Source organism: Rhopalosiphum padi, chromosome 1 (genome assembly GCF_020882245.1).
Source record: "Rhopalosiphum padi isolate XX-2018 chromosome 1, ASM2088224v1, whole genome shotgun sequence".
In the NCBI taxonomy this organism is placed as follows: Eukaryota; Metazoa; Arthropoda; class Insecta; order Hemiptera; family Aphididae; genus Rhopalosiphum; species Rhopalosiphum padi.
In genome coordinates this window covers 22,233,285-22,247,176 of record NC_083597.1, presented here as the reverse complement: position 1 = coordinate 22,247,176, position 13,892 = coordinate 22,233,285, and the positions used below count along the sequence as shown (strand labels likewise).

Here is a 13,892-nt window from a genome sequence, read left to right as displayed (position 1 = left end):
GATTATTACACGGTACCGTCTACCGCAGTACCGCGACTCACCGAGAACTTATATAGATAAACAAATATTATACATATTTATTATACATAATGCGAGTAACAGTCCTTGGGTTATAATTTATTTGGCCGGTATACAGTGTTCGCTGCACTAAAGTCTCGCGCGCTCACGTTGTACTTTTGAAATTAAATTTATTTTAGATCGTATACATTTCGGCTGCACAAGTTGATAGTGAACAGATGGTTTTTTTCTCTCCTTTTGATAAATAAATGTGGAATATCGACGATTGATCGCGGTTATTCGAACGGAGAGCAGCAGATTATTGTTCGAGAGGTATTGCGGATAGAAACACTCGAGTGCCAAGTACACTAAATAACGTGATGCCGTCGTCGTATTATATAGTGTCATGTACACACGCGTTGCACTATATAACATCATAAAGTCTTATATGTATGTATATCCTATATAGTATATAATATATTATTACTGTATAGGAGAAACTAATTTTTTTCTGGCTCAAGGACGGACGATAACTCGAACGGCGTTCTGTATACGCGCATCATAATATAGAGTCAACACGGTCCACGCCATCTTATCCACTCATCTGCAGTCTCGAAGAGCAAATAATGTCCTAGACGATATTATTAATTCGATCGAGACGTCGTGTCGGTCGGAAAAGGTAATTATTTTATTTATAGTGGATTAGATATTTAGGTACCGCCTAAATACATATATACGTATGTATGTATAATGTTTAAATGATTTTGGCACAACACTTGGCGGTGCCCGGGACTTCTTCTTGCTAGATGATTTTCGGGACAGTTAAGACTCTCCGAATCGCGCTTATGGTATAATATAGTGATGACGATGACGGTATATGTTACTACAGACCACGCGTTCGCTGTGTCGTGTAGTTTAATATTTAACACGTGCGCATATCGAATATTAGCTATTACTATGACGTACTTGTATATAATATTATAATATTGTATATCATACCGCAGTAGCAGCCACACGATATAATATCGGCGGCGGCCTCGCACGCGTCTCCTCCGCTGCCGCCGATTTATTTATAGACAACGCCGTGCGAGATGTGCCGCCACTAACTTTGAATGACTACCCGGTCCCATTATTGCAGCCCGCGGCACGTAAACACCACGAAGCCGCCACATGTCGTAAAATAATTGTTTTAATTATTATTTTACTGTCTTTTTCGTTCCGCCGGTGCATCACCAGAACAGGGGCGTTCCACTACTACCGTTGTCTCACACTACGCACACGGCGATTTGTACTTTGTATATTATCGTAGTGCAGATATCATAGGGGTACTTTTTCCTTTTCCACTCATTCGCTCTTCTCATATTGTCGCTTTGTTTTTACAATTAATAATTAAATAAGTAAAATAATACATTTATATTTTTATTATTATTTCATACACATGTCATATTATTTATATTATTTTATTATTTGTTAGTGATATCTGTAGTTATTTTGTAGCCTATTGGACAGGTTTTTTTCAAATGAACCGTATAATAATAAAATGTTGATAACAATACAATTACAAATAACAGTTATAATAATATGTGTAATGCAGTACATGAGTTACACTACGATTTTGATTTTGAAATTCATAATACTTTCGCTGTTAGATGACAATTTTTTCACTGATTATCATATTTTCCCTACGAACATATAGATAATTCTCAGTTAGTTTATGATAATGTTTATTTTTTAATTTAATAATTTGTATTCTTATATTTATTTTTTTTTCTAATTAATAAATATGCTCACCCCTCTTATATAGTTACAAGCTACAACTATACAATATATTATTCGAATTGCTATCCTATAAATATTTTCATATGGCGGAAAAGGGAAATATATGATTTTAGTGGAAACGGGTAACTCCCGTATCGAGTAGTGTTGACCGCTGACCGTAATAATGTTTCAACTATTTCAAGCCATGCTACCAAAGATCAAAGTCAATATAGGTACACATTGCTCAATTACGCAGCACCTAATTTTTCATATTATTTATTATCTATTTAATGTTATTGCATTTTACGTTCAACGTAACACATGTGATTACACGGACGATGGAATAGACATGACATCTAATAGAAGTAGTATATTATAAGCATATTATAAAATTCTAATGAACAATAAGTATATATGTAATATTTGTATCGCTCATATAGTATAAGTCAGTTTGTTGTTATTGTCTATACCCAACTATACGATTTTTAGATATTATTATTGATTATATATAGTACTATATAGTATAATCAATGGTATTACGAGTATATTATAACTATTATAAATTAAAATGAAAATAATATAAGTAGATTTACTTTTTATCGTAATATTAATTTTCGAGAGTGGTATTTCATATATGGTAATTGTTTGTGATTTTTAGACATATATTACTTATCTTAAGGCGAAAAACTATAAATTACGTCATATTTTATTTCGCCAAAATCACTTAAAAATATGTTGATTCCTTTAAGTATGGCAACAACCATGATTGTGTTTTTTAATTTGGCCACATATGAATTTATCATGTTATATTAACATATATGGTTAATTTGTAGTTGTCACTCTGTTTGCTCTACCGGTTATTGCGGCCAATGTCTGCCCAGGACAGCATAATTTTGATGGAGAAATTGTGGTTTAGTTAATTATTATAAATTATTATAGGTACTCCTTGGATCTTACTTTAGTATAGTTGTATAGACGTATTGTCAGTATTAACATATTATTCAAGCAATAATTTGTATGCAGAGATTTATATCATCATAATTAACACGAATCTGTAATACCCCTAAATACTCTTAAAAATCATAAACCCGAAACCTCGAAAACCCAAATAATTTATTTTTGAATAGACAAAAATTCTATGAAGAAAATTATTTTACAAATCGTAATAAATATACGAGTACAAGTCCAATTTTTGAATTTTATAATTATTTTTTTTTTTTAAATGATGTACAGAGAAATAGAGAATAATTTTATTAAATAAGTATTAATTATAAAATTTAATAAAATAGGCGCAAATATATTAAACAATTAAGTGTTAGATTAATTTATCAATATAAATATATATAAAATGTTTTTGATGTAGGTAATATACATTAATCCACAAGAAAAGTAATTTTTTAATCGTATAACTTTGTAATCTTACACTTCATTTTACTATTTTTTTGTTTTATTAAAATCTTAAAATGCTAACAATAATTCTTTAAATAACTAAACAAATCAAAAAATAACATAAATTATTTTAAATTTATGTGTTATATTATTTTCACCAGACTAAATTCTGAAACTTGGCTTAACAAATTCAATGTTTTCACCAACATGGTGCCGGAAATGCATTTGAACCTTAATAATTGGCACAGATCTCATTTGATGGGTAAACATGGACATATCCTTAGGTGTCTTTGTTAAATTTGGCAGTTATTAAAACTTTGATGCCAAAATTTTGTAAACTTTTTTTGTTGGATTACTGAATAAAATTTGGTATTATATTATACGACTTTATCAATTATTTAGAAATATGTTAATAATATTACAATTAATGTATATATATGTATAAATATATTGTATCGTACGAATATTACCCTAATATTTAGGTATGCGTTATTACATACATTTAAGGAATAAAAAAATCATTGTATATTGTATACAATATATAATAAATTTATAAATGGTACTTGTTTGTGTATCATCGAATAATAATACAAATAAATTATTAGGTACCGTGACTTATCGTTTGTAATGATTTATTATCTGTATATTAGGTACGAAAACAGTCTTATTTGTGACTAGAAATCACGTTTTTGATTGTAACTTTTTTTCTCTCCGGGCAATAGTTGTTTAGTAAAAGAACGTAAATTGTATTGATTTTGATTTTGAATTATACTGCAGTCGTTACGAAACGTGTGAAAATAAATTGTCAGAGATCGAAAATCGTATAAATTAGTCTTGTGCACAGCAATGTTTCCTATTGATTCGAGAAAAAATAACACCCACGACTATAGTCTGACACATAACATTATTACACAGGTACATAATCTATATAATGTAGGTCGGTGTCCTTGGGAATGAATAGGGACACAGGAATTCGTCGGACGTTGGCGAAGGACAACAATAACACGATTTTTCCCGAAGAATCTTCTACGGACCTTTTGTCGGTATATTAAAGGACCATCATCGTTCGGCGTAATCCGGGCGAGTGGCACTCGAACACGATCTCGGGAAAAATGCGTCTAGGCCCCATAATATAGCTCGGTCACAGCACACACACATACACACACCTACACCACACTAGTTTTTATATATTATTATAATCGTGTGTTCCAAAAAAGAATTTTGCCAATTGGGTGGCATATGCCGTCCACTTCACCTGTTTTCGAAATAAGATTCATATTTTCTTATACATATAATATTATAATAATATATCGTATATATATGTGAGAAAAAATATATCCCATTCAACAACGGTACATTATCGTGGTGGGTATATGTGCGGGGTCGTCTGTGGGAACAATTGCAGTTGAATACTTTAATATATGTAGGTATATATTATGTTTTGATAGCGTTCCCAAATTCGAATTTCGGTCGAATATTTTGTTAACACTATACATGAGCGTTGTAGTATAAAATTCAATGACTTTCCATTGTACCTACATAACATTATATTTTATTGACAAATTAAATATCATATAATATGGTTCATTATTATTTAAACGCTAATGAATGGAGTGCAATAATTTATTATTGTACAATTTTCGTGTAAAAATAATTTCATTTTAATCATATTACTGCGAATTACAATATAACACTGATGTATCTATAATATTTTATTATTATGTATATTTTCAATTTTATATTGTTTGTTAATAATTATAATAATTTTTAAATAGAAAGATTGCGTTTTTGTTCAATTTAAGTATTAGGCAATATACCTACCTAATAAGTTGTCATACATTATGAATGTTAATGATTTTGTTTATTCTACATGGAATAAGGAATAAATACAGTTTTTTATATTCATGGACAAGGGATAACTTAAAAGAGTTATGACTAATTTTGTAATTATCTAGGTTATTGATTAAATATACATATAATTAATGTTTATGGTAAACTCAATGCATTAGAAAACAAAAATAAAAACTACCATTTATTATAATTATAATATTATTAGGCTATATTTTAAAGTTTTAAGTAATATTAAATAATATTTTTTTCTTTAATTAGTTTACACAAAACACCTACCTACATAAACAATAAAATTATGAGCTTATAGTGACATTGTGCATTGAACTACTGGACGAAACAAACTATCCATTTGCAATTAAAGACATTTCTTATGTATATTAGTTAAATTATATTAGTTCAACAAGTCTCTACATCATTTGTGCTTCAGGTGTATTGGGGGGGGGATTAAATAACCAAATATATTTTTGTATAGGTACTTTTATAGTTCTATGATAAATTAGGCATGTTTATAAGTTATAACAAAATATGTACCTATATTATTCACGGATAATAATCAATTATTATTAAATGTTTTGAAATATCGTATTAAATTATTTACAACAACTAAATATCAATATTATATTTTAGTATAACTGTTTATAATCAGTTATTCTTATTACCCATAATATATCTGTAATTTTCTCGTATTCAATTTTAAAAATATATTGATAAGGTATAATAATATAATACATGAGATATAGCCGATATAGGTTGAAACTAATAATTGTATAATAATCTATAGTTTCTTCAATTTGCAAACATGTACATTTTGATTACATATTTAGGATTGATACATTATATAATAGGCATCATCTATACACATAACCTACGCTGTAATATTAATATCTAAAAGTTAGCTTACTTTAATACTATGTAAAAAATGGTTAGATAGGTAAAATAATTAAGATTTCATTTTATGTAAGTAGTACCAAAAATAAAAAAATAAACAAGCAACTTAGTAATTTACTACTAGCTGACATTTCTTATAAAAATAAAATAGATTAAATTGCACACATCTTGGTTTATTATAAACGCATAACCTTGAAAATTATAATTATTCTGTCGTAATTTAAGGTAGGTAGATAGTTAATCTGCTGTATCAATGTAATTTTAAAGCCAAGTTCATTGTTTTTATTAAACATGTGATTATAAATTAAGTGACTAACTTAATTTAAACGTTGTTCGTAGTTTTAGTAATAAGAGTATAAGCCAACTTTGACGCATTAATGGAAAATACGAACAATATAGTTTTAATTAGTTTTGTGTATCGATGATAATAACACTATACCTAACTGTTCCGTGTAACACTATACATTATACATTTAAAGCTATGATTGATTTTTAATTTGTATGGGAAATCACACACACGAAGGTTGACGTGGTTAATTTTTTCAAGGTTTGTTTAGACTTCTTAACATGAAAATGTAATGTAATAATATAACGTATAATATTTAGTTGTAAATCGTCTGTATAAATTATAATTATTGAACACAATAACTTATTTTTTTTATCCGTTTATTATTCTTAGAATTTCAATCTATATAGTATAATATACATTATACAACGGTAAGGTATGTCTATGGTCCATATATATATTATTGTTGGCATTACGGACTTTTAGCGTGACTTGCTTGACATGAATAAAAAATGTTAGGAAAAACACATAATATATTTTAATTCATATTATTTCACAAACATTTAACAGAGTCAATGAGCCTCTTCAACACATGAAAATGTTATGGAGTATAAAATAAATAGTTGGTAACAAGTTGATAAATTACTCTTAATTATTTTCAAAATTATACGAATCGTACTTAGGCATTTGAATAAGAGTATTCCCAAATGTATAACTGTAATTAATCGTTTTAAGAATTTAGATTGCATTGAACTTTTTTTTTTAATTTATCTATTAATTTTATTTTTTTAATTAATATTTTTTTTTTGTTATTACATTAAAATAAAATGTTGTATCGGCATTTTAATAATTACTAATTTTTAGTACCTATTCATATTTTGTAATATACGTAATAAATTTTCAATTAAAGCATACAAAATGTAAATATTGATGTTAAAACATTTGCAATTAGGTCTTACATTTACATCCAACCAATCTTCAAGGTTGGTAATAAACTAAAACGAGACACTTCGATTATGTCAGGTTGAAAAAACAATTTGCTTACTTAGTTAATCGGTTTTTTTCAACTATACGCCTAACTATTTAATATAATACAACACTGTTTTATATATATAAATTGTATTATCTACACGTAACAACCTAATCAGAATGTTTCGTTTTAAATTAATAATATATATATATATATATATATATACTTATGCTATAAAAACGTGGATTTATCAACAGCGTTGAATTTAATACTCTAACCTGCAGGGGCGTCCCTACTATGATTTGATTGTTTAATATAAATTGAAATATTCGCCAATATTCACGCAACTAATATACAATGAATAACTTATCTTGCTTATATAGATCCCAAGACCTCGAATATTTATATTTTAGGTTGTGATATTATGTTTAAAATGATTTCAATACCTATTATGGCTTGAATTGATTTCTATAAGACGTGGGCGGGATGAGTGGGTGGATGTGAGTAACCTGTTTTTTTTTTAAATATTAGGAGTACGTCAAACATCTTGAAAAATACGCAATTTTAGTCTTCTTGAACATGAACATTTTTTTAATACAATTTCGTGATTTCGTGTTGCTCTACAATACGTTTCTCTAATTTGAAAGGCGGTGGTTAGGTGTGTTCTATTGATACGCTATTATACTATAGAGATATTTTATGTCATCAATAACACTATCCATTAGTATAATATATGATGTATTAAATATGGTAGTGTACATTGCATACTAGATTTGTTTTCTAATGTTTATATCAAACTCGCTGTGCCCTTTATATTATACAGGCTATTATAGCGTATATGATGACACAGTGTATCGCGACCAGTGTACATTATTATTATGTTTGTTATTGTTATAAACTGTTTATATAGTTCTTAAACGCTTAGATACTGCAGGCGATGAGTATATAATATAATATTATGCTCAACTTACACTCAACGTTTTATCCTATAGTACGACACGCATTGCATACGTATATCATATTAATGATAATTAATAATCAATTTAAACAATAATACTCTATGACTGTGGATCCACTGACCACCGCCTCTTAAATTACATACGTGTATATTAACCGCTTGAAGTATATTGTTTGGGCGGCATTGATATATACACTAAACGTTTTAATCGATCATTTTTAATTTATCAAATAAATAATAATAACGATTTATTAACCTGGTTGAGAAGTTAAATGTATTTTATGGGTTTAAAATTTATATTAGCGCTTTTTAGTCATTTTAGTTTTATAGAAAATTAAGTAATAACTACTCGTTGCATAATAGCATAACAAAAACAAACAAATAAAAAAGTATATTGAAACTATCGAAAAAACTGGTAAAAAAGAATTACCTGAAAAGAGTCTTGGTTCTAGGTCACTTTGTACGGTCAGGCATTAAAAGTGCGAAACGTGGACACTTTATACGGTCTGGTAAAAAGGTACATTGCAGAACTGTTAAATACTATTTTCATATTATACTGCCTTTTGACTTATTTATATTGTACACATTTTTACATGAAGTTTTTTAAACATTTTTTCAATATTCTATTTTTTTTTGACGCTTGACATTTATTTCAAATTTGACATACTTCTATATTATTCTATTTTTATTTTTATTTTTTATTAGCTAATAATCTAAAAATCATTACATCTAAATACTATTTATATATTATACTACTTTGTGACATTTTTTTTGATATTTATACTGTACACATTTTTACATGTAGTTTGATGATGGAATGATATTATTGATTATTTGTTTATTTAGATTATTATTATTATTATTATTATACAATCAATATTTTATAACAATTTTATTATTATTTTTTCTATTTTAATAATTAACACTATACATACCTAATTATTAGTTACTACTTAGGTATAAAACTTATATTTATAATATATACTTTATGTATATAATAGTACAAAGTGTCCTCGTTCTGCAAAGTACCTTTTTACCCGACCGTACAAAGTGTCCGCGTTCTGCAATGTACCTTTTTACCAGACCGTATTAAGTGTCCGCGTTCTGCATTTTAAACAACGGACACTACAAAGTGACCGTTTACCAAGAGTTTTGCATGGAAACAAACCCAATATGATTGTATTGTCCTATTGGTAATTTGGTATACATGTTTTAAATGCCTAAAATAAATCAATACAATAAATTGTTAGAGCGCCAAAAGTAAAGAATTTTACGAGCGAATGTCATAATATTATGTATGTGTAACATATTATAATGACGCTCGTTCATTTCTGTCATTTAGTCCCTCCTTCCTCAATAGTTTTTTATTTTTATAAAAAATAATATTGAACATGGTTTTAAATAAACGAATATAATATTTTTAAACTAACTAATTGTCATTATCTTTATAAAACTGTAAGCACTACACAAAATACGAATGAGTATATAGGTTTTTTGGCAGATATAAATTCCATTGAATTTTAGGTAGTCGATTTTAGTAGTATGATTACTAATAATATAATGTAAATTCCAGAGGTACACTTTTTTGACCTTAAAAAACTAATTTTTATTTAATTGCTAATAAATTAACAACATGGTAGTTCATTTCAATAATATTATTTAATAAAAAAACAAATCTAAATTTGTATGCTCAATTATTATAATTAAATTATATTATATAAAAAAACAATTTAAAAATTAGTTAACAAACTAACAAATGTACCAAAACTACATAACAATTATCGTACATAATATATTATACTACGCCACTAGGGAGCTATTCCCATTTCTCGCTTCACTAGCCAATGGCCAATCCCCTTTATTTATATTGAATGAAATGCCGCTACCCTATAGTTTATATCAGTATTCTAAAAATTAAAATAACTCGGTTCAAAAAATTGTTCAATTTGTATGGATATGTGCATTACGTCTAGGGAATTAAACTTTTCCGTGGCGACAATTTATATTTGCATATTTTCTATTCTTTTTTATTTTTAAAATGTTAAGCATTACAATATATTAACATTTTTCTGTGATATCATCGATATCTAAATATTCAGTTAACTCGTTCTTTTTCTCATTTTCGTTTCTTTAATTTCTTTTCGTAGTACTCTGAACGTTCTCGTTTATTCTTCACTCTGATTTGTTTTTTTGATATTGTTTTTTCTGAAGCATTTCTCTATCTATCTTAAAATCTATATTATTAATGTTAGTTATCATAGTAATTCTTTAATAAAACTATTTTTCAAAACTTTGTTGATAAATTAATAAATAATTAAATTAAAACTAAATTTGCCAACTATAAGTTAAGTTGAGACATTTTAGTATTATGTTTATCAGAATAGATAGTCGTTATATATTTGTTATATTATAATAACGTTTAAATATGTTATTCACCTTTTATCTGGTACTATCAGCTGTCGTTATTCGTTAATTAAGATACATGTTATATACTATGTTTTATTCAATATTTTAAGAAAAGCTATGTGATTGAAATTTTCTGGAAAACTCTTTAACATACTTATATACTTAACTTTAACCTAATCCCTTAACTTTTAATGTGTCTATAATATTCTACATTATTATTTTTATAATAATTTTATATAATTTAATAGTATATTAAGTACCTACCTATATAAAGTTTTAAATTTTTACTATTTCAATGAAATAGTTTAGAATACTATTTATATTTAAATTTTTTTAATTAATATGGTATTTTAACAATGATTATAGTGATTATAAAATTCACGTATATATTATATTATGAAAACTTCAAGACTTCTAAAGGTTATTTTAAGTTGCTGGCTTGCTGTTAGAATATAAATAGATACTTTATTGATGTTCGTTTTAAATAATTTAAACATGTTTTTTATATTTAAGTTAATTATTATTCATATGAATACAATATGTTTTAATAATCGAAACTAATATCAATGACTGTTGCTATTCTAGTATAATAATAATTATATTATATTATGGAGTACCTTTAAAGTACCTTTAAACCATTAATAAAATATTTGCTTTATATCTACTAAATTAAATTTGGTTGTTAGAAAAAATGTTTTTTTATGAAATCTATATTGTAAGAATTAGTTATTATTTTATAATATAAACTTCACTTGCGAAATATTATACAAAACATAATAGTTTCGTGGAACTTCGGGATCCTCTACGTGTAACGCGTTTAACAACGATATTATAATAATATGTACTTACGTTATTATTATTGATTTTTATAGGCAATAGGCATATACTGATCACGTTTTATATCATGCGCGTATTACATTATGATATGGTATAATATATCTATAACATAACATGTATATACTATATATATGTATGTATAATACATATAAACGATGTATATAGGTATCTATGTGAACGACGTTCGGTTTTTAATTTACGTCCCGGGCCCGGTCGTACGTACACACACGATGATACATGTGTATATAATCATATTAAATAATGTAATATAACGAGGTACGATGCAGTGGCGGCGGCCGGGAGGGGGTGCTGTTAATGGGCAGCTATGGGGGCAGGGGCCGCCGACCTGTGGGGTCTCGTAATTACAGGGCAACAGTCGGTTCGCCGCCGCTAAAAAGCTCATCCGGCCTCCGGCTATTGTTTCTTCTTGCCGAGAGTAGCGTGAGTGTGCGTGCGCGCGTGCGTGTGCGCGCAGTAGTGACAAACACAAATATTAGTTTTACGTTTCTTCTTAGTCTTGTTATTATTATTTTTTTTTGTATTATTTTTATTTATTTTTTTTTTTTACCTCGCTTAACCGTCATCGTCTCGCACCCGCGTTGGAGTCATCGTATAGTAGTGTGATAATATACATTGTATAGTGTTATACTACCTTTATATATACCTATATATAATAAATAATAATATATGATATACAAGGTGATTCTTTTATCAAACATTCGTTATTTAAAAATCTATTACGTCTTAGAAAATATTTTTTTACATAATTTACAATAAAAAAATTTTTTTTATCGTTTTTTACTTTTTTGAACGACAACATACATTTTTTATATAATGTTGTGAAGCAGAATTTTTTCGGAGTACTACGATACTTACAAATCGAAATTAGGTTGAGTATTTTATGAGCTGTAAAGTACTTAAAGTTTAGGTGATTGGAGTGGAGTTTTACTGAGATACTCTGAAAATATTGGTCTAACACTCCGCTTTTAAAAAAATGTCATTTTATTTCAACTGAAAATTATGTAAAAATATATATTTTAAGAAGTATAAATTTTGAAATAATGAGTATATTGTTTGATCAAAGAATCATTCAGTGTAAATACTACATAATATATATCTACGTGTTACATAAATATACATACTACATAAAAATATTTCAGTATTTAGGATATGTAAACGATACTGAAAACGACACAAATTGATTGTTTAGATTTTTATGTTTTTTGAAGAACACAAATATATTTACACATAATTTGTGTATAAAAACAAATACCTATATGACTGTTTTTAAAATAAGTAATTATATATCTTTTATATTCTCTATTTTATTTTGAGCATATTTCCTATATTTTAATTATTATTTATTTAAGCGTTTAACTTTCAAAAAATATTGCAGCAGGTGCTATTTGTCCCTTACAATTATAATAACTCCATTTATCTAGTCTAATCCACGGCTGGATTAAAGGAAACACAATTTTTTTAAAGTGCATATTATTTTACAATATTACTTGTATAATAATATGAGTTATATTATTATTTAAGCTTTATAATTATTATAAATTATAAATTGCTTACCGAAAAAAAAAATTGAAAAATTAAGAATTAATTTTCATTTTTATGTTTAATTTCATAATATTTACCTTTATAACCTATGTTACCTATGTTTCTACAAAAGGTAAGCATTTAACATACTATTCCGTATTTACGTGGTGTAATAATTGTCCTTTTTATGCGTAAAGTATACTATTCAATTTAGTTTTTTTTATTCGATATTATTTCATCGGGTTCTATAGTGTTTATACAAAGTACATTACAGTCAATGTTTTTATTTAAAAATAATGTATATATATCCTGTTATATAAAACTATTTGAATTTAAAAATAGTTCGAATTCTGAAGATTTATCTTGATGATAATATAATAATATATAGGTTAAAATAAATAAAATATTCATCTAATGCCCACAACATTAACATATTTTTCAAATAAAAATACTTACAATTTAAAAACTATTATTGTATATTCTTGATAATTTAGTCAAAGTAGATTAAATTTTCGTCCCATATCCTTAGGAGTCGAATGACTTTTTTCTAGACAAAAATTCTCAAGTGACGTCATTAAAGAATTTATGTAATTTGTTTTTTTTTCTATACAACTGACGAAATATTTTTATTTTTTTATTTTGTACTGAATGGATTGGAGATAACGTGTATATATAATATAATATGTCTATATAGAGCATATAATATGATCTCCATCGTATATAATGTTATACCCGGTATAATGTGTGTACATGTCATAATGTGACAGCTGAAGACATAATATTATAAAGTACACACATAGTATAAGTTTAGAACGGAAATTCAATCTCAGACGGGTGTAATATGCCATCATTTTATATAAGGACCATCGATGTCATGATAAAATTACACAAACAACCATTTTAATTCAAACTCAACGATAATATCAATTTAATTATGTCTAATGGATGATCCTTAATTTAAACCAAAAAATGTATTACTGTAACGATCGACAAAGTTGTACAGGATAAAT

General features: G+C 26.9%; 1 long non-coding RNA gene across 1 annotated transcript in view; it reads left to right on the top strand.

The window, feature by feature from the left end:
- The first annotated feature begins 160 nt into the window (after positions 1 to 160).
- Positions 161 to 13,892, top strand: part of LOC132918249 (uncharacterized) — a 34,410-nt gene continuing 20,678 nt past the window's right edge. The window contains exons 1-2 of the long non-coding RNA XR_009660431.1: positions 161 to 447; positions 519 to 676. This is a non-coding gene — a long non-coding RNA (uncharacterized LOC132918249). The remainder of the gene's footprint in view (positions 448 to 518; positions 677 to 13,892) is intronic.